Source organism: Aquarana catesbeiana, linkage group LG01 (assembly GCF_042186555.1).
Source record: "Aquarana catesbeiana isolate 2022-GZ linkage group LG01, ASM4218655v1, whole genome shotgun sequence".
NCBI classification, from domain to species: Eukaryota; Metazoa; Chordata; class Amphibia; order Anura; family Ranidae; genus Aquarana; species Aquarana catesbeiana.
This window is the reverse complement of record NC_133324.1, coordinates 602,103,726-602,121,525: the sequence shown is the minus strand read 5'-3', so window position 1 is coordinate 602,121,525 and position 17,800 is coordinate 602,103,726. Positions and strand designations below refer to the sequence as shown.

Sequence of the window (17,800 nt, the reverse complement as noted above, 5' to 3'; positions counted from 1 at the left end):
CCAAATGCAGCTTATCAGTGCCAACCAAATGCAGCTTATCAGTGCCCACCAAATGCAGCCTTATCAGTGCCCACCAAATGCAGTCTTATTAGTGCCTGCCAAATGCAGTCTTATTAGTGCCTGCCAAATGCATCCTACCAGTGCAGTGCCCACCATATGCAGATTATCAGTGTCCATCAAATGCAGCTCATCAGTGCCAATCAAATGCAGCCTCATCAGTGCCCACTAAATGCAGCCTCATCAGTTCCCGCTAAATGCAGCCTCATCAGTGCCTACCAAATGCAGCCTACCCATGCCCATCAAATGCAGCCTACCAGTGCCCACCAAATGCAGCCTAACAGTGCAGTGCCCACCAAATGCAGCCTCATCAGTGCATATCAAATGCAGCCTTATCAATGCCCACCAAATGCAGCCTCATCAGTGCCCGCCAAATGCAGCCTTATCAGTGCCCACCAAATGCAGCCTTATCAGTGCCCACCAAATGTAGCCTACCAGTGCCCATCAAATGCAGCCTCATCAGTGCCCATCAAATGTAGCCTACCAGTGCCCATCAAATGCAGCCTCATCAGTGCCCACCAAATGCAGCTCATCAGTGCCCATGAAATGCAGCCTCATCAGTGCGCACCAAATGCAGCCTCATCAGTGTCCACCAAATGCAGCCTACCAGTGCCCAGCAAATGCAGCCTAACAGTGCAGTGCCCACCAAATGCAGCCTCATCAGTGCCCATCAAATGCAGCCTTATCAATGCCCACCAAATGCAGCCTCATCAGTGCCCGCCAAATGCAGCCTTATCAGTGCCCACCAAATGGAGCCTTATCAGTGCCCACCAAATGCAGCCTTATCAGTGCCCGCTAAATGCAGCCTACCAGTGCCCATCAAATGTAGCCTACCAGTGCCCACCACATGCAGCCTCATCAGTGCCCAGCAAATGCAGCCTAACAGTGCTGTGCCCACCAAATGCAGCCTCATCAGTGCCCATCAAATGCAGCCTTATCAATGCCCACCAAATGCAGCCTCATCAGTGCCCGCCAAATGCAGCCTTATCAGTGCCCACCAAATGGAGCCTTATCAGTGCCCATCAAATGCAGCCTACCAGTGCCCATCAAATGTAGCCTACCAGTGCCCACCACATGCAGCCTCATCAGTGCCCACCAAATGCAGCTCATCAGTGCCCATGAAATGCAGCCTCACCAGTGCACACCAAATAAAGTCTCATTAGTGCCCACCAAATGCAGCCTACCAATGCCCACCAAATGCAGCCTTATCAGTGCCCTCCAAATGCACCCTTATCAGTGCCCACCAAATGCAGCCTACTAGTGCCTGGATCACGATCTCCCACTGTGTCACGGAGCTTGAACTTGAATTAGCCGCCCGGGAGGCTGCTGTAACAAAGTCCTGCCTCCTATGATGCACATTACACTGACTTAATTGGATCAATGTTCCGTCTATCACAGGAGCACCTGTTTAGGAGGCAGGAACTTTGTTACAGAGTGCCGAACAATTCAGACCAGAGCTTCGTGACACAGCAGGAGTCACACACAAGGAGAGGAGGAGGGAGGGGAGGAGAAGAGGAGGAGTAGAAGGGAGAGTAGGAGAGGAGAGGAGGGAGGGGAGGAGAGGAGGCAGGGGAGGGGAGGAGAGGAGAGGAGGAGGGAGGGGAGGAGAGGAGGGGGAGGAGGGAGGGGAGGAGAGGAGGAGGAGGGAAGGGAGCGGAAGAAAGGAGGAGGAGGGAGGGGAGGACTGCACTTGAGCTTCAGATCCAGGACGCAGCTCTGGGCGGCATACCCCCTGCCCTTGGTGCGCGTACTCCCAGGGATACGCGTACCACGTGTTGAGAAACACTGGATTAGACCACTCAGCCCAATGATTAAAAACCACTCCATACAGTATGCCCTGATAGATCTTCTCCTGTCTCCCAGTTATATATCCCTGCAGCATAAAACAACGTATATTTACTAGAATGCAAAAAAATACCCCCAATGTGGTGTGCTTCATCCAGCACTAGGCTGTTCTACTTTTGATTCTATTGAAATAGTACACTCTCTGGGATTGATTTACAAAAGGCAAATAGGCAGTTCACCTGTGTTTATTTTCCTTGTACATGATTGGGTTTTCTTTGCAAAGTGAAGCTTTACCACATTCACTAAGCTCTGAGGAAACTTCCTTTACTGAGGAGAGGCACTGTGAACTCTTCCTCTCAGTCTGCTGCAAACAGGGTGTGCCAGCTTGTATTTAAACTGGCCGCTCTGTATGTAGCTTCTGACAGGCTGAGCAAGGAGCCCCGTATCTCCAGGACCATGGGTGATAGGAGCCCCAAATTTTGACCAGTAGTGGGGTAGAGCTTCAGCTACCTACCCCCCTAAATTTGGGCTCTATGTGACCCCTGGTCACTGAGCCACGACCCTCAAAGTCAATTGTTTTCTTTTTTTTGTGATTTTTTTTTTTTGTTTTTTTCTTAACCACTTAACAACCAGCCCATAGCCGAATGACAGCTACAGGGCGGTTGCATAACTCTGGAAGGGCATACAGTGACGTCCTCCCAGAATCCCGCTCTCACGCGCCCCCTGGGGCACGCACCTGAGAACATCCGTGACCGTCGGGTCCAGAGGACCCAGCGCGTCACGGATCACGGTAAACGGCCACTGATCGCGGCCGTTTACCATGCGATCGCTCCGTCAAATGTCGGAGTGATCACTTGTAAACAAACCGGCGTCATATCATGACGCTGGTTTCTCTTTCCCCTCTGTGTACCAATCGGTACAGTGTAAGAGGAGAGGGAGATGGATCGAATGGCACTACAGATCCAGCCCACAGCGCTGCTCTGTGACAATTGCAGTCACATCCAGACATTCATCCATCCATGCTCAGCCATCCCTCCATACTCTGTAATACCCTGCAATACTCTGCAATACCCCGCAATACCCCGCAATACTCTGCAATACCCTGCAATACTCCCCAACACCCTGCAATACCTTGCAATACTCCGCAATACCTTGCAATACTCCGCAATACTCTGCAATACCCCGCAATACTCTGCAATACCCCGCAATACTCTGCAATACCCCACAATACCCCGCAATACTCTGCAATACTCTGTAATACTCTGTAATACCCCCAATACCCTGCCATACTCTGCAATACTCAGCCATACTCTGCAATACTCTGCAATACCCCGCAATACCTTGCCATACTCTGCAATATCCAGCCATACTCTGCAATACCCCGCAATACCCTGCCATACTCTGCAATACCCAGCCATACTCTGCAATACTTGGTGATACCCAGTCATACTCTGCCATACCCAGTCATACTCGGCTATACCCTGCAATACCCTGCCATACTCAGCCATACCCAGCAATGCTCAGCCATGCTCAGCCATACTCAACCATGCTCTGCCATGCTCAGCCAGACTCGGCTGTACTCGACCTCTGTATGTGGCCAGGCTGTGGAAGTCTCACACATGTGGTATCGCCATACTCAGGAGGAGTAGGAGAATCTATTTTGGGGTGTCATTTTTGGTATGTACATGCTATGTGTTAGAAATATTGTATAAATGGACAACTTTGTGTTAAAAAAAAATGCGTTTTAACCACTTCCCGCCTGCCATTATAGGACGTCCTTGAGTAGGGATATCTGAATGATGCCTGCAGTTACAGGCATCATTCAGATATCAACTTTTTCAGCCGGCAATTCCCTACACCAGAAGAACGATCATAGTGGCTATTCCGCTGCTTGATCGCTCTTATGGGAGGCAAGAGGGGACGTCCCCTCTCCGCCGCCCTCTGGTGCTTCTACCGACCGCTATGATCGAAGCCAGGATCGTTCTTTTTTTTTTTATTTCAGGCTTCCCAGCTTAGAGGTGAGATGTGGGGTCTTATCGACCCCATATCTCACTGTAAAGAGGACCTGTCATGCCATATTCCTATTACAAGGGATGTTTACATGATCAAAAAATAATTTTTTTGGAAAAAAGTGTCAAACTAAAATAAATAAAGTAAAATGAACAATAAAAAAAAAAAAAAATTTTTTAAAGCGCGCCTGTTCCCGTGTGCTCGCATGCAGAAGCGAACGCATATTTAAGTCCCGCCCACATATGAAAATGGTGTTCAAACCACACATGTGAGGTATCGCTGCGAATGTTAGAGTGAGAGCAATAATTTTGGCCCTAGACTTCCTCTGTAACTCAAAGCATGTAACCAGTAAAAATTTTTATAGCGTCGACCTATGGGGATTTTTAAGTAGAGTAGTTTGGCGCCATTCCACGAGCGTGTGCAATTTTGAAGGGTGACATGTTAGGTATCTATTTACTCAGCATAACTTCACCTTTCACATTATGTAAAAACATTGGGCTAACTTTACTGTTTTGTTTTTTTTTAAAGCACAAAACTGTTTTTTTTCCAAAAAAAACATGTTCGAAAAATTGCTGTGCAAATACCATGCGAGATAAAAAGTTGCAATGACTGCCATTGTATCCTCTAGGGTCCTTGCTAAAAAAACATATATAATGTTTTGGGGTTCTATGTAATTTTCTAGCAAATAAATTATGTTTTTACATGTAGGAGAGAAATGTCAGAATTGGCCTGGGTGCTCCAGAAAGCCTGAAGGTGCTCCCCTGCATGTTGGGCCTCTGTATGTGGCCACACTGTGTAAAAGTCTCACACATGTGGTATCGCCATACTTGGGAGTAATAGCAGAAGGTGTTTTGGGGTGTAATTTGTGGTATGCATATGCTGTGTGTGAGAAATAACCTGCTAATATGACAATTTTGTGAAAAAAAAAAAAATCTTGATTTTGCAAAGAATTGTGGGAAAAAATGACAACTTCAAAAAACTAATCATGCATCTTTCTAAATACCTTGGAATGTCTACTTTCCAAAAATCGGCCATTTGGGGGGTATTTGTACTTTTCTGGCATGTTAGGGTCTCAAGAAATGAGATAGGCCGTTAGTACTTTAGGCGTGATCAATTTACAGATATTGGCACCATAGCTTGTGGACTCTATAACTTTCACAAAGACCAAATAATATACACCAATTTGTACTTATTTTTACCAAAATTTATGAATAAAAATTACTAATTTGCTAAATTTTATAACAGAAACAAAGAAAAATTCATTTTTTTACAGAATTTTCAGTTTTTTTCTTTTATAGCGCAAAAAATAAAAAACTCAACGTTGATTAAATACCACCAAAGGAAAGCTCCATTTGTGTGAAAAAAAGGACAAAAATTTCATATGGGTACAGTGTTGTATGACTGAGTAATTGTCATTCAAAATGTTAGAGCACCGAAAGCTGAAAATTGGTCTGGTTAGGAAGGGGGTTTAAGTGCCCAGTGGTCAAGTGGTTAAGGTAAGGGGCCTGGAGCTGCAGCTCCAATAGCCCCTATGTTAATCCGGCCCTGGGTAGAATAGGTGTCTGCAGTATGAGAGGTTGAAGAACCTGATGTCTCTATCGTACACATTTCAGTCTCATTTACACCAGAGCCACTGGTATTTGGCCTTCACCAGTTATAGACTGTTTGCCGCAAGTAATCTTCCTGATCCCGGGAAAATTTGTATTTTTTCTTTTGTTCCAACTCCTTACAATAACTAAGTATATCCAGAATCAGCTTTGTTTTCGAAGAGGAAAAATTCTCAGCTGACAAGTTAGTGCTCAACTCGAATCTTAATCAAATAGAGCCGCTGGATGAATGTGATCTAATGAGAGACATTAATTAATCCCATTACCCCTCAACGGACTAAGGTAATAGGTATACGCCTCGCCAATAAATAACCCATTAATCCCCAGTGTGAAATCAAATCAGGAAAAAAATCATCAGGGAAAAAAAATAACAAACCCTTAAGTGTCCCTAATTAAAAATGGGTATTATGTAAGGGCTATATCACAGTAGCCTAAACCCCTAGTGAGTGACAATTGAGATGTCACAACCCAAATTAATTCTAAATTAACCATAATGATACAATAGGTGATTAAGACCAGTAACCCCCCAAAGATGTCATAAATAAAGAGTAAACTTTAATAGTGAATTAAATACCTATATATAATCCAAAATCAGAGAATATAACACGCCATTAAGAATCCCTAATTTGAAATTACATCTAGAAAACCCCAAAAACTTTAATGGGTGACAATTAAATAATCTACCAAAACCCAGATAAATTATCAATCAAAAAATAAATGAAAACGTGAGTGAAGAATAATAATTATTTGATAATTATTAAATCAATAACCCCCACACCTCATATGAATAAATATATATTATCGGACAAAATACAATATATGAATATACTAAATTAATAAAGTGATTATTTGGCCTGCACACGTGACTCAGATTGAGTATACACCAATAACCATCATGAATTATCTATAAAGGCATTCACGTCAACATCTATATTCAACCCATGGGGGCATAGGTCTTTAGCTTATGGATCAGGACATTTCTAGTTTGGATATTTCCTTCACTAGCGAACTACCCCTCCAGTGAGGGCTATACTTATCAATGCCCAAAAAAATGGTCTTGGAAGGGTCCTTATTGTGTGCAAGCAAATAATGCTTGGACACCAAGGGGTTCTTAAATCCAATTTTGATATTGGTAATGTGTTCGTTGAGACAGACCTTTAGGGGGCGTTTAGTCCTCCCTACATATTAAAGACCACATGGGCACTGCAATAAGTAGACCACCCCCACTGTAGAGCAAGTATTGAACGGTTTAATCGTATGTTGCATCTGTGTACTGGTAGAAATGAAACTGGTGGTTCTTCTATGGGTACAGCCACTTAGAGAACACACCCTACACCTCTTTCATTGGTAAAAGCCTGTTAGCTGGTTGAAAAAAACAATTCTATTAATGGGGGGGTTAAAGAAGTTAGGGGCCACTCTATTCCTCAAAGATGCAGCACCTTTAAACACCACTTGTGGTTTCTCAGGTAACACAGCCTTCAACACTCTGTTGTTGTTCACAATATGCCAGTGCCTGGAAATAATCTGTTTAATACTCCTATGTTGCATAGAGTAAGTGGTAACAAAAGGAACTACTGAGGAAAAGGACCCATTTGTATTTGGTGGCCTATCTTTAAGTAAGTCCTTACTGTTCATAGTTTTTACAGAATCCAAAGTACTAGGCAAGGACTCACTAGTATAACCCTTCTCCATGAATCTGCATGTTGGGGTTTTAGCCTATACAACAAATTCATCATGATCAGAACAGTTCCTTCTGAGCCTCATAAATTGGCTCTTTGGAACTGACTTAAGCCAGGGACTATAGTGGCAACTATCCACAGGAATGTAGGAGTTCCTGTTCATGGACTTGAAGAAAGTCAATGTAGCCAATCTATTCCCTTTAACAGATATCAACAAATTCAAAAAATTAATCTCTGATTGGCTCATTTCGTAACTTAAGTGAATACCCCTATGATTAACATTCAGGGATGCGATACATTCCTGCAATTCTGAGCAATCACCATCCCATAGGAGGAGGATGTCATCAATATACCTTGCCCATAAGACAAGTTGAGGTCTGTCCTGGGCATAGATGACATCCTCCTCCCACTTAGCCATGCTCTAAGTCTCTTAATATAACATCCCTAAATACTCTAAGTGATGTGACCAAAGCTCAGGGAGGGTTACATAAAGAAGCAATGGACAACCCAGAGTGAAGAAACTTGGAGGTCACCAATCTGTTGTCATTCATGGGGTTACTAGTCAAATACCTTTTAATGTTTCATTTTCTTACAAATTTGTGCACATTCATATATGTTTGCAATTTATCCAAACTCCTGGGTGGCACAAATTTGAGGCATTTGTCTAAAACCACTTTTTCAGAATCTGTTAACACTTTAGTACTTAGGTTAAATATCCCTTTCCCTACTAAATTTTAGTTCTTTTTTGTTGCTCGTATACGCTTCCCCCCTCTGATTCCTCGCTTCTTTCTACTGGCCTTTTGATGCCCTGATTTGGTTTGGAAAAACCCCAACTGCCCTGCCCACTGGGGACAGTGCGCCCCCACTTGGGTGTATTACCATTAGGGATTGATATGATGCAGTAGGTTTGGCACTCTCCGTCAGTTGATGATACTGGGAGCCGCCTTGGTAATATTCACCCTCAGGCCTATTCTTATCTCTAAGGGGGAAAAAACTATTATGAATAGGGACATTATAATCCCATTCAGGTCCCTCTCCTTGATGACCTTGATAATAGGGGGATTCTTGACCATATTCCCCATTAGATCCCTGTGTCCACCCATCAGTGTAACCTGTACTTTGACCTCGCCCCCGACCATTAGCTTGATATCTATGACCTCGCCCAGTCAGAGGAGGGCCTCTATTCCACGGTGGGGGAGCAGGGCGATATGAACCCTGACCTTGGGTCTGAACTTGATTAAGTCTAGGGGGGCCAAAGGACTGTGACTGTCCTTGATGGTAGGTAGAGCCTCCTCTATTAGGACCTATAAGGAGACTGGTAGGGATTAAGTCCACTCCTCTGTGGTTTAACGTTAGAGAAACCTCTCTTTGAAGGGTTAAGTAAACCAGGCTGGTTGGGACGCTGCCCTTCCATGACGGTCCCTACAGCAACCTGTGAGGAAGTTTCCATTTCAGTGTTGTTTTGATTAGACTTCTCCTCCAAAATTTTCTTGCCACTCAAAAACAACACTGCCCTGGTAATCTGGCAGGTCCCTATTATATTTTTTTCTTTTTCTTTAACCTCTGATCTTTATCCTCTTTTTCAAGGATCTTTAGGAGATTCCGGGACCTCTCCCTATATTCCTCACTCTCTTTTAAAGGGCCGAGTTTATCCTTAATAATTTTTATCTCATCATCAAATTTTGCCAATTTCTTGGATTTCTTTTCTACTAAAAAGTGGAGGAATGAGACTCCTGCTTTATTAAAATAATTGTACCACTCCTCCAACTCAGTGTCACCCTTCTGGGAACCAATTTCCCACCTTAAACTCCTCGAGACCATTGAGTTTTTTATATAGGTTTCAAGGTAGGCTATATCCCACTGTGTGTGTTTCAGAGACCATGAGATTTTTTAGTCTCATAAATAGCCCACCTACCTGTACATTGCTGCCTACTTCCGGGTTTAGTGTGTGTGTATATGTACTCCCTGCCCACCACCCACTGTGATTGTACACAGCGGGAGCCTGTCAGCAAGTCCCAGCCAATGATTCATGGCCAGGACCTGCTGATTGGCTGTGTACAATCATAGCCCAGAGTTCTTTGTTTGAGGATTAGGACAATTCTCAAGAATGACTCTGAGCATACTGACTGTTGGCTTTAGTGGTAAAAAAAAAGGCAGTTGATGATGAATATTACCTAAAAGAGCATTGATTTTCATGTAAGTAGTGTAAACTTTTCTGTTGGGTATTTTTAGTTCCTTTCCTGATAGCTCAACGAATAATACCAATCCTATCCCTGTTGGTAACAGACTTTAAAGCATATACAGTATCTTGCAAAAGTGAGTACACTCCTCACATTTTAGTAAATATTTTATTATATCTTTTCACGTGACAACACTGAAGAAATGACACTTTGCTACAATGTAAATTAGTGAGTTTACAGCTTGTAAATGCGCTGTCCCTTCAAAATAACTCAACACATAGCCTAAACCGCTGGCAACAAAAGTGAGCACACCCCTAAGTGAAAATGTCAAAAATGGGCTCAATTATCCATTTTCCCTCCCGGGTGTCATGTGACTTGTAGTGTTACAAGGTCTCAGGTTTGAGTGGGGAGTAGGTATATTAAATTTGGTGTTATCACTCTCACTCTTTCATCCTCTCTGAGGATCTGAAAAAAAGGATTGTTGCTCTACATAAAGATGGCCTAGGCTATAAGAAGATTGCCAAGACCCTGAAACTGAGCTGCAGCATGGCGGCCAAGACCATACAGCGGTTTAACAGGACAGGTTCCACTCAGAACAGGCCTCGCCATGGTCGACCAAAGAAGTTGAGTGCATGCGCTCAGCGTCATATTCAGAGGTTGTCTTACGGAAATAGACGTATGAGTGCTGCCAGCATTGCTGCAGAGGTTGAAGGGGTGGGAGGTCAGCCTGTCAGTGCTCAGACCATATGCCGCACACTGCATCAAATTGGTCTGCATGGCTGTCATCCCAGAAAGAAGCCTCTTCTAAAGATGATGCACAAAAAAGCCCACAGTTTGCTGAAGACAAGCAGACTAAGGACATGGATTACTGGAATCATGTCCTGTGGTCTGATGAGACCAAGATAAACTTATTGGTTCAGATAGTGTCAAGCCTGTGTGGCAGCAACCAGGTGAGGAGTACAAAGACAAGTGTGTTTTGCCTACAGTCAAGCATGGTGGTGGGAATGTCATGGTCTGGGGCTGCATGAGTGCTGCCGGCACTGGGGAGCTACAGTTCATTGAGGGAACCATGAATGCCAACATGTACTGTGACATACTGAAGCAGAGCATGATCCTCTCCCTCCAGAGACTGGGCCGCAGGGCAGTATTCCAACATGATGACAACCCCAATCACACCTCCAATACTACCACTGCCTTGCTAAAGAAGCTGAGGGTAAAGGTGATGGACTGGCCAAGCATGTCTCCAGACCTAAACCCTATTGAGTATCTGTGGGGCATCCTCAAACGGAAGGTGGAGGAGCGCTCGGTCTCTAACATCCACCAGCTCCATGATGTCATAATGGAGGAGTGGAAGAGGACTCCAGTGGCAACATGTGAAGCTCTGGTGAACTCCATGCCCAAGAGGGTTAAGGCAGTGCTAGAAAATAATGGTGACCACACAAAATATTGACACTTTGGGCCCAATTTGGACATTTTCACTTAGGGGTGTACTCACTTTTGTTGCTAGTGGTTTAGACATTAATGGCTGTGTGTTGAGTTATTTTGAGGGGACAGCACATTTACACTGTTATACAAGCTGTACACTCGCTACTTTACATTGTAGCAAAGTGTCATTTCTTCAGTGTTGTCATATGAAAAGATATAATAAAATATTTACAAAATGTACTCATTTTTGTGAGATACTGTATATGGTAAAAATGTAAAATCATATATTAATTTTTACATTTTATTTTATTTATTTCAAGCCTACTCTAATCTAAACAACCTCAAAATTTGTACACTTACTCTGTGAAGATCCCCACACGTTTGAATTCTGACACACATTCACTATGCCCTATGAGTAGGCACTGCTGTGTCACACATTTCACAGAGACAGCCTTCTGAACTACATAGGTGTTGAGAGGAGGAGTTTTAGAAGGAGAAGTCAGTACAGAAATCACTACTTGCAGACAGCACGGTGCCATGGGATATGTAGTCCTTAGAAATCAAAAGTAAACAGAAGAAGAAAAGCTACAAAGCATGCTAGGAACCCAGGAGGTTGTGGAACGAGATGGCCAGCAGACAGACAGAACTCACAAAAACAGGAGATTTTATTGAATTTCCAAATATAACTATTGTTTACTATTACAGTGCGGATGTTATAAAATGAAAGTGCATACAGTGGCTATAGATTTCCTTTAATCTCTATATAGTTCACTTGATGTGACTATAGATTTCCTTTAATTTCTACATAAAGTCAACTTTTATGTTTAGTCCCTTCCCAGATTAAATCAGAAAATACTGTATATCACTGTCATTGTTTTTTGTTTTTGTTTGTTTATCCAAAAAATTGTTTAGAGTTTATATTTAACATTCAGTTTAAATTAGTTCAGGTTGAACTTTTTCCTACCAACGTAGTGCACATTCTTTGGCTAGTGGCTTCACAATTGTCAATATACAGCTTTTTAAATAGTTTTTATGATACCTCATTTGTCACCCTACTGGAGGCCTCATGCACACTGGACATTATAAATACCACTTTTAGAAGTGTTTGACCCTTTTTTTTGTCTGCCTCTAAACGCCCCTCAATGGTAGCTTATGTGTCCATGCTTACAGACAATTAGAGGTAGGGGCGTGTAACTGCAGAACCCCCCCCCCCTACCAGTGCGTTCAGGAGCAGCAGCATTTGGACAGAATAGCACTTGACATGCCTAAACACGTGTAAACGTGCTTTCAGTGCTTGGTTGTTTAGCCTCAGTCATGGAATCTGAACAAAGCACATACTGTATCTGTAGTGTTTACTTATCTCCATTCAAAGCTTGTTTCTCTCTGGTGCTTTGTTCCTCTGTTATCAGCATGTGTCACTTCTGAGAAGTTTTTTTTATGACACATGAGATAAATTTGTGTTGGGAGGGAGAGCTCAAAACAGAGCTTGTCCATTCACAACACAGTTCTTCTGCCTTGTGAAAGGGGGTGTGCTCCTTTCCTCCAATCAGCTCTCACACACAGTAAATGCAGCCTGGTTTACAACCAGTTTAATTCATTTCAATGGACAGAATAAATTATTATTCTGGCCAATCAAATTACTTAACACTTAAGTGCTTGACGCGTTTACATGGCTTTAAGCATAATTTTTACGCTGCTTTTCTCCAACCAGGAGAAAGGTGTTCAAGAAAGCACTAAATGGTTAACTTTCCAGTAGAACTCTGTAGGAAGACTGTCTTATAATGTTTTATAATCTGGAGTTCCCCCAGATTATTGTAGGATCCTGTATATAGTTTGCCAGCTGTAGGCCATACATATAAGGTGGCAGAAACATTTAAAACAGGTTCACCAGCTAATAAAGAGAATTTATTTTTCAAAAAATTGACTTTTTACCTATCAAAAAGTGTTTTCTAGTGCTAAACCTTTCATCTGATTTCTAAATTGCTGCGTTTGTAAATTCCAAAAGCCAATATAAAGGAATAGTAGTGGTAAAAAAAGCATTTGTGGGTTTAACCAATCTTATTTTTTTTGTACAATTCTCCTTTAAGGGGGTGTGGCAAGGGGTGTGTCCTATGCCTGCATACTTTTGCTGATAGGTGTCCCTCATGCCCATCTCAAAAAGTTGGGAGGTATGTACCTATGATTGTCAAATCAGGTTGGTAGCTATGAAGCATTGCATTTGGTATATTTTCACTGCAGTTTGCGCTGCTTAATTAGTCAAATAACCACTTCATTTGGTCAAAGTACAAACAATGTTATTGATTAGTAAGAAAGCATTTTATTGTAAACTTTTGGTAAAGCTGAAATGCTGTATATTTTTTTCTCTGGGATACAGCAGCAAACACATTACGCACATGTAATGCTTTGTATCCTGTTATCTGAAGGTGGCTTCTTCTGGTAAAAATCATCCCTGCAGTATCTCCTTCACAGCCACTGGAGATTGCCCTGAGCAGCTATCTTCCAGCAATGTGAAGGTTAACAGCAGCGGTTTCCACGGTTAAGAGTTGCGCCACTCGCCTACCCCTCCTGCCCTCTCTGTCATTCACAGAACTTGTACACTCTCATAAGGCATCACATTCTGTGAATGGGTGGGGAGATCTTATCATTCAACTACTCCTCCATTCGCAGAACTCAGTGCTTTGTGGGAGTGTAGTAATACGAGCAATATGAATGGCAGAGAGGGCAGCAGGGGGCGGGCGAGCAGCCCAACACTTCACACTACCAGCTGCTGCTATTAAAGGGGTTATAAACCCTTGAGGTTTTTCACCTTATTGCATTCTATGCATTATGCATTCACTATGCATTCTGATGCAGCAGCCTCCCAGAGCCCCACTTTTACTCACCTAAACCCGGTCTGTAAGGGGATGGGGACGAGCACACCAGCCCCAGCTGGTGTCTCGGGTCCTGATTGGATAGATTGATAGCAGTGCAGCCATTGGCCGGGGGCCAGGCCGAGTCCTGCTGTCTGTGTCAATGGATGCAGCAGCAGGACACGGGAGCTTGCCTGCATGAGTGCCCCGAGGGAGAGCGGCTCTCCAACGGGGCACTCGAGGAGAGGAGGAGCCAGGAGCGCCGCTGAGGTACCCCAGAAGAGGAGGATCGGGGCCACTCTGTGCAAAACCAACTGCAAAGAGGAGGTAAGTATGACATGTTTGTTTTTTTGTTTTTAAAACAAACCTTTACATATCCTGTAACCTTCACAGTGCCAGAAGATAAAGTATCCAGTGGCTTTATATAAATTTAAACATATACACTAAAGTTCAGTTTTCAGCAAACTCATGTCAAATCCTTTACGTAGTTTTCATGTAATATCTATATTTCATAAGGGGCTATAGGCCAATATCTCTGCTTTTTAAGTGTGGGATCAGTAAAACACTGTGATTGAAATTAGAGAAGTACTCCAGCTAAAGAGCTAAATGCAAGATGAAATGCATATTAGTGAAGTGTAAAAGCTAACATATTTTCAGTTCTGAGCATTCAGTCTTTTGGGAAACACGCATGGGGGTTGATTTACTAAAACTGGAGAGTGCAAAATCTGGTGTAGCTCTGCACAAAAATCAATCAGCTTCCAGGTTTCAGGGTACATTCACACTGAACGCAGGTTTGAAATCGAGCTCAGCTGAACTCGCACAATTTTAAACTCGTATTTCAGTGCGAGTTCGGGGGCGATTTGAAAGACATCTGTGCGGGTTCATGCACAGATGTCTTTTGAAATCGCCCCGAAGTCACCAAAAGTAGTGCAGGAACTACTTTTGGAAATGGGTGCGGCTCTGTAAAGTCGGCGTCGCACCGAATGGGACAATGGCGTTGCCAGCAATAGACTGCAGTTTGGCATGCGATTTGACGTGTCAAATCGTGCTGATGTGAACAGGGGCTTATTGTCAAACTTTAATTAAACAAGCTGAAGTTAGAAGCTGATTGGTTACTATGCACAGCTGCACCAGATTCTGAGTGCTCCAGTTTTAGTAAATCTCCCCACACCTGCTGCTATATAGCATAAGGGTGACACCTGTATTCACAACTGCTGCCTTGATACCCCCACTGTAAGTTTGATTAATGCTACAAAGGGAATATTGGAAGATGGTGTAACAGAGAATGCAAGCATCTGCAGCATATTACCAGGATTTTAAAATACATATATTTTTATATGAACACACAAATACATTTTCTTATATGAACATACAGCTAGATTAAAGCATATATTCTGTACTTGCCTGAAAAATATAATTAAGTGTGAATTTTTAACTCAAAATATACTTTCTACTGATCTAAGCCTCCTCCAAACTCCTTATCTTTTCTGCTATGATCTGACTCCATGTTGGAGTGTGGCTACATTCGTTCTCCATAGTATGTAGGAACATAGCCGCCCTGTCTTTCTCGCTCCGGAAATGGACTTGGGAATTTGGACTATGGGATTTGTGCAAAGAACAGTCTGCAAACAGTTGACATGACCTCAACTAACGTGCACTGCTCAGGGCCATTAAGTAGTGGATGTGTATGGATTACTTTTGGAGAAGAAGGATATTGTTTAGTGTCACTTTAAAGAAACCCTGTCACCACTGAAATAAATAAATACATCTGCTTTGAATTCAGTGCTTTTATTAATCACCTGTACCACCAATATTCCACTGTATTTAAAAGATGCTGCTGATTTAAAAAATTCCTGCATCAAACACTTCCAGGAGTGTCAGATGCCTGCTCCCCCTCTGCACTTTGTGGTTCCAATCTTTGAGCCCTATGTCACTACAGTAATTGGTAATTTAGGGAGCCAGGGATGGAACCACGGCATGCAACACGGGACCAGGCATTTCATACACCCGGAATTTTGACCAATGCAGATGATTTTTTAGGCAGCAGTATCTATTGAATACCTCAATGATTAATGGTGCTGTCTTTGGCACAGGTGGCACATTTAAAGCCTTTTATTCCATGCTGATTTTTTTATTGCTGTTGTTATGTGCCGATAGATTCACTTTGACTTCCTTACAGTTTGTGGGTTTTGAGAATTCCAAATCAATGGTTAATCAAGGTAGCAGTCAGTTATATTCATTATAAAATACCTTAATGCAAACAATGCTGCTTTTTCTTTGACAACGATAGTTACAGCAACAACAGAGAAGCTAATCCTCGTGTCATCCTGATCTAGAATTTCCTGATTTAGAATTCAATTAAAAGTTTTGGTGAATCAATACAAACCATCACAGATGGAGCCTATGATCTCAAATAATCTGTCTTTTCCAGATTACTCCTCTGTTACACTATGGAGAGCCACAGGACCACTAAGAGATATTTGTAAGATGTTACACTGAATCACTCACCTGTACTGTGTGTGCCTGTACGCTGCACAGGAAATCCTTCTGTATCCTAAAAGGACAGATTCCAGCACTACAGCTACGTCCCATAAAGTCCCTTGCTGCATTGACTGTCTCCGTTACCTGAGTCGATCCTTTTTGTGTACCAAGAGGAGGGGGCAAGAAGTTTCCCAGTCCATGAATATTTAGAGCTCAGTTTCATGGGATTGGCTTTGGATGGCAACACTTTTTTTTTTTTTTTTGTGCAAGATAGAAAGGAGCTGTCCTGGGAACTGAGGTAAAGGAAGCATGTTAAACAGTCCAGATTTTGCTGAGATAAATTCAGTAAGAATGAACAGTTCTTCCTTGGAAAAACAAAAATTATTATTAATGAATAATTGTATATGGATGAGACACAGATGGGCAGAGGACATCCCTTACATACAGTAGTTACATAGTCTGGTTGAAAAAATACACAAGTCCATCTAGTTCAACCAAAATAAGGGGTGAAAAATGACAATCCTATATATACACAACTCTATACCCACAGTTGATCCAGAGAAAGGCAAACAAATCCAGCAAAGCATGATCCAATATGCTCCAGCAGGGAAAAAAAAACATTCCTTCCTGATCCCCCCAAGAGGCAATCGGACATTCCCTGGATCAGCTTTACCTATAAATATTAGTATTCCGTTACATTAGGTACATCTAGGAAAGAATCCAGACCTTTTTTCAATCTACTGAGCTGGCCAAAATCACAGCTCTTACAGTGAGGAAGTCTTTCCGTATTTGGAGATTAAATCACTTTTCCTCCAGACGTAAAGATGCATACTAGCAAATTATGCCTTTACATTGCAGGGAAGAAGAAAGGAAGAAAAATCCAACAGGGTTTACTTCCTCTTTAAGCTTATGATCTACCGGAACACCCAGATCCTTCTCCACTATGGATTCCCCCAGTTGTACTCCCCCTTGTATGTATGATGCATGCATATTCTTAGCCTCCAAGTGCATAACTTTACATTTATCAACATTAAACCTCATTTGCCACACAGTTGCCCAATTAAACAGTGCATTGAGGTGGGCTTAAAAATTGGAGAAAACCTGTAAGGACGTTATTGCACTGCATAGCTTGGTGTCATCTGCAAAGACTGAAATGGTACTTTTAATCCCAGACCCTATATCGCTTATAAATATTTGAAAAAGTAAGGGTCCCAATACTGAACCTTGGGGTACACCACTGATAACCCTAGCCCATTCAGAGTATGAATCATGAATCATACTATCTTAATATGGTCTTTTAGCCAGTTTTCCATCCATTTACAAAATTATTTTTTCAGTCCTGTAGACTTTACCTTACACATTAGCCGTGTGTGGGGAACTGTGCCAAACGCTTTTGCAAAATCCAGGTATACCACGTCCACCGCCACCCCTCTGTCCAAGGTTTTACTTCCCTCCTCATAAAAAGAAATCAGATTTGTGTGACAACGTCTGTCTTTCATGAATCCATGCTGTCTGTTGCTTATTTTTTTACAGCAAGAACTCATCTATGTGGTCTTTTATTAAACTCTCCAGTATCTTCTCGACTATAGAAGTTAAACTAACAGTTCAATATTCACTTGGTAAAGACTTTGATCCCTTTTTAAATATAGGCACCAGTGGCGGCTGATGAAGTTTTAGGATGGGGGCCCTTCCTTTTTGACCCCTCCCACTTCTCATAAGCCTCACCC

At 42.5% G+C, this 17,800-nt stretch overlaps 1 protein-coding gene across 1 annotated transcript in view; it reads right to left on the bottom strand.

The window, feature by feature from the left end:
• TMPRSS9 (transmembrane serine protease 9) overlaps positions 1 to 16,212 on the bottom strand; it is a 210,944-nt gene extending 194,732 nt beyond the window's left edge. Inside the window, exon 1 of the mRNA XM_073598864.1 lies at positions 16,101 to 16,212. The gene's annotated coding sequence lies outside the window, so the exon portion shown is untranslated. The remainder of the gene's footprint in view (positions 1 to 16,100) is intronic.
• Between the last annotated feature and the right edge of the window lie 1,588 nt (positions 16,213 to 17,800).